We start from the raw sequence: 5,179 nt of genomic DNA on the forward strand, positions 1-5,179 counted from the left end.
AATACACCTCATTACATAAACACACCCATTTTTCCTACTCTCATCCAATCTGCATAACCAGACCCCTTGCTACAGACTTTAGGGCTCTGTTTTGCATAGACATGCCCCTTGACTCATTGCCAACCACTATGTGTGGTGTATATTTGAATAATCCCACCCCTTTCTCAGTTCTGACCACAGTGTGCAGCCCATGCAGATTAGATGTAGATGCATATGAAGCAGTAGTGATGTCCTCTCCCTCCTTCCTTCAGGAGAGATGCTGCACTTTTGGAAGCTTTACAACATCTGCCCTGTCACCTTTTAAACAAGCCCATGCTGTCCTCATTCTGCACAGCCACAGCTGTGCTCCACAATGCACACACAGATGTTGTGCATGCATGTGCATCCACGTGTACACACACACACACACACACACAGAGACAAACACACACACGCTTGTGTCATTAATAGTCAAACTGTCAGGAAGAGTTTAATTTAAGCACAGCTCATCCCTTAGTGCTCACACAGGCTGCAGGCGCCTCATGCTCTGGCACCACTCTCTGCCCCCGTCCAACCCCCCTCTAACCCCCCTAGCTTCTCAGCTGCCAGTACCAGGGCCAGAGTGGTACTGCAGCAGGGCAGAAGAGTCTTTCCAGTGTGTGTGTGTGTGTGTGTGTGTGTGTGTGTGTGTGTGTGTGTGTGTGTGTGTGTGTGTGTGTGTGTGTGTGTGTGTGTGTGTGTGTGCATGTCACAGACATCTGTGAGGGGTCAGGGCATACTGCACAAAGGGATGCACACACTCAAGTACTTTTCTTAAAATTGGAAGATCCATAAAAATACATGTCTGCAATGTGGACACAATGCACAAACACACAAAGAGGCTTTAGTCAGTCACCGTACTGGGCCATAGTACAAAGAGTTCCCATAATCTGGCTGGGAGGCTACACATCGCTTGCCCAGTAATAATAACTCATTCTTAGGGAATTAGGTTTTTGCGATTACGCTATTCCCTCCCATTTTAAAGCGAGGTTTAAAGTCAAATGAATGGGCACAGCAGAAAGACTGAGCCGCGTACATTTTCTCAGTCTTTTGTAATGCCTTTGTAAAGGCAGTCCAGGACTGAAATAAGCAGGAACATGATTCTCTCAGTTCAGCAGCAGTCAGACTGAGATGGTCTCATAGGCTTAACCAGAGTCATTGTTCTAAATATGTAGATTAAGAAGCACAACTCCTCTGGGTTTCAGCTAATCTGAGTGAGTGAGAGCGTGAGTGAGTGAGTGAGTGAGTGAGTGAGTGAGTGAGTGAGTGAGTGAGTGAGTGAGTGAGTGAGTGAGTGAGAGAGAGCTGGGAGTCAGACGATACACATTCATCTTCCTTTGACAGATTTGCTGTGTGGAATTCACACAGTCAGCCTCAGAGAGGAAAGACTGTCTGGATTACTGTAGACCACTACCAGATCCCAACCTATAGGATAATCACTGTCAGCGACTAACATATAGACAGTGTAATGAATACTGTAGGCAGTAGACAGTATCCCCTTTAACAGACCATACAGTATGGTAAAAACCCACTAAGATCCTGTTAAGCTCTGAGAAATATGCAGGGCTGGCTAGAGGGAGGATGAGGGGGACATTCCCATTTCCACACAGACTGGAGTGCCATGCCCAGTTTCCTGTGATGTCAATACTACTTCCTGTAGTATTCAAAGTCTGTTGAAAGGAGTCCAGGTTCCGTATTCACAAAGCGTGCTGATCCAGGTCTGCCCTCTTACTCATTATGATTTAACAGGCTGAACTGATCCTAGATCAGCACTCCTACTCTAAGACACTCTGTGAATATGGGCCCTGGTCCTCTCGAATACTCTCTCAGGGACTGATAATCAGGGATGTCTGAAGGAGCTGACAGCATGCCCCAAGAGATGGGATGACACACACACACACACACACACTAGACAACACTATAATAAAATGCTGTCTTTGGAGGCTCTGCCAGATCATATTCCCAAACACAATTAAAATGCCTGGCTTCTCCCAGTTTACATTGTAGGGTCAGCCGGCACGGGGCCAGAGGGTACAGAATGGCTTCCCTGATGATAAAACTACAATTCACAGACAAACAGGATACATGCTACTGGAACTCCCAAGTCCCCAAAATGGCCTCCGCCGGTTTGTGACAAGAACAGTCTGGTTTCCTAATTGTAACAGTAGGGAACAAGTCAGATGTAAATCAGATGCACTTAGATCAGATAAAAATGTGAGTCATTTACTGTGTAAACTTTTGGTCAAGACCTCCGTCAACTGGAAGACATATGATATAGGAAACTACATGGTTGCTCCAACTGTGCTGAGGCATGTAGCACTGTAGACACTTGATCCTCAGACTCCCCTGGATACCACACTGACACCAGTGTGAGCTGGCAGATAGAGGGGGGCGCCACCTGGTGCCCTCCACATGGAACAGCTTGACACACACGAAAGTGACGACAACCCCATGTCATAAAATAACAGCTGATGTCAAAGGCACACACTGCGTTTGTTATAAATAGCAGAGCTTCATTGCATCACACTAGTGGGACAATAATTGTAATGAACACAGCAATCTAACTGTGAATCTAACTGTCTGCTCTGTAGACAAGGACAACTAGCACCCCAAGCATGATTCAGTCATATGTGTGACAGGGTCTCTCTCTGGGGGTAGTGCAGCCGTCACTGCAACCTGGCTCTTATGAAGCCAGGCTAGGCTATGCCAAATATGCTCAAAAGGCACTGATATTCAACACAGAGGTTAATTCAGGACAGGAAAAGCATTATGAGAACGTTTCAGCACCAAGGCTGGTAACTGAAAACAGAGTTTTTCACAACAGACACCAAAATGCCTTAACAGCATCGGCTTTCTCAGAACAACTAAAATAATTAAAACACATTGATCACAAGATGGAATGTTGCAGAATCTAAAAGCTCTCACCGAACTCCCACAAAACCCGTTATCGACCACATCTGCAGGAACAAAAACATCAGTTCACAGCAGCCCAGGCCCCCACATGAGGAGAAGTCGTTAGTGCTGAACCTACACTTCCTACACTTCCTCCTCCATTCAATTAAGGTCCTTTATCTGACCCAGCTAAACGTTCCTGTTGGAACCAGGCTGCACAAGCAGCATTCCTCAACCCTCAGTTTCGTTTTATCCTCGACAAGCCGGTGCGGAGAAACAATCGGCTTGTGAGGTCGTGAAAAGGAGGTGTTTCCGTCAGAGGGCTGAGGAAACGAAAGGCAGAGGCCATCAAAGATGAAGAGAGAGATGGGTGGATGGAGACCTATAATCAAATGCTTAGCGACGACACCCAGTATATATTCCAGAGGAAACACAAAGTGGGAAGACGTAAAAAAATAGGCACATGGCCTCAGGTCTTTAAATGTATTTCTTCCCTCGAACGCTCAGTTGGATAGTGATCTATGAAAGCAATGGCCTTAAGATGGATGCAGGCTTCTGGATAGTTCCCGCTAGGCAACAATAAACCACTGCACCACAACCAGTGTGCCTACCCAGCCATTACAGTCAGTGTAACATTGGAGGGCACTCCTTCTCCTGTGCAGGGTTGGGCAGTGTGGCTCCTGTCATCCATCCATACCTCCACAACATGTCACTGCCCAAAACGGGCTCTCTCTCGCTCTCATTCGACCGGAACTCATGGTGGGCAAGCAGAGAGCCAAATTATACCTCTCCACGGTAGAGCTGTGATTTCCAGCAAGGCAAAAGGCTGTCTGGGCTGTTTTTAGCTGCTTTATTTTGCTGACGTCTCAAGAGAGAGAGCTACTATGGAATGAGCAGAGAAAGACACACACAGCTGTATAATAGGGCAATTATAGTTGGCCATTTGAACTGCATTTGTTACGAGCCTGTTATTTAAAATATGTATATATTTTGTGGCTGTTTATCCTGTTTTATGTCCCATCCAATGCTGCGGGTTAAGAAAACAGCACAGTAATCAGAACTGCTCCATTAACAGAAGCATGAACACTGTGCAGCTAACCGGTGGCCTCACAGCATTGAGCCTCTGAAGCTTTTCGTATCATAAAAATAATCTCACAGGAATTGCACCCATACGGTATTCATACACACGCGAGAATGTCTTTATAAATCTTTTGAAATTATATTTAACATCAGAAGCCAAGCTGAACAAAGGTCTGCGCTTCCATTTATCTATAAATAAATTGTCCTGAATTAACCTCATCCCTACACCTTTGGCAGAGACCTGGGACCTTTAGTCAGACTACTGCTTTACCATTCACTCTACTCTCACCCATTGAGCCAAAGCTGGGGAAACCAGAGATGATTACTTTTATTGGTTTTCAATGAACCCCGGATCACTGTAAAGTTTAAACTGCAGCTGGATAATTACTTTGAGTTTCAGACAGAAAACAAAGCCCTTGGTTGTAAACCTGCATGGGAAGGTATTGTTAATGTTTATCTAGCTAGCTATGGTCTGTTAGTACCCAAACAGTGATGTTGATGTTTATCTAGACTAGCTAGAGCTGTTGTACCCAAGTACTGCAGGTCTGCTGTACCCAAACAGTGGAGGAAGAGAAAATATTCAGCCTAGACGACAGACACCTGAGACTGCAAATAACCACGTCAGACAAAACAATGTATGCACATCTGGTTAGTAGCCAGGCTGCGAACTGTGTGAAAATGTGGACTATTACTAAACTGTTACATTGCATTCCATCCACCCTGTCTGTCGTCCTCATTACATTAACATACTACTACTACCTTGTGTGATCTCAAGCTCCAAAAACAGCCTTAACACAATGTTGACTCTAACGAGGGGCCAGGAGAAAATTAGGACTGATGGTTGCCGTTGGACACAGTGTTGACATTGTGTGGTGAGCAGATTCAATAAGGTGGGGGGGGGGGGGGGGGGGGGTTGATGTCAGCGTCTGGACTGGACTTCCTGTCTTGCTCAGTAGAGGAGAGTCTTGTCTAAATGAACTAAAGCACAACAGGTATCTGTTGTTGGTCACAACAATAGACAAACACAGTCTGCTTAAACTAATTACACACAAACAATTATACGTTTTCATGTCTTTAATGAAAACGCAGTGTAAACAGTAACAGTGCAGGGTGGGAAAAGTATGTGAACCCTTGGATTTAATAACTGGTTGACCCTCCTTTGGCAGCAATAACCTCAACCAAACGTTTT

The sequence above is a fragment of the Salvelinus alpinus genome, chromosome 21 (assembly GCF_045679555.1).
Source record: "Salvelinus alpinus chromosome 21, SLU_Salpinus.1, whole genome shotgun sequence".
Classification (NCBI taxonomy): Eukaryota; Metazoa; Chordata; class Actinopteri; order Salmoniformes; family Salmonidae; genus Salvelinus; species Salvelinus alpinus.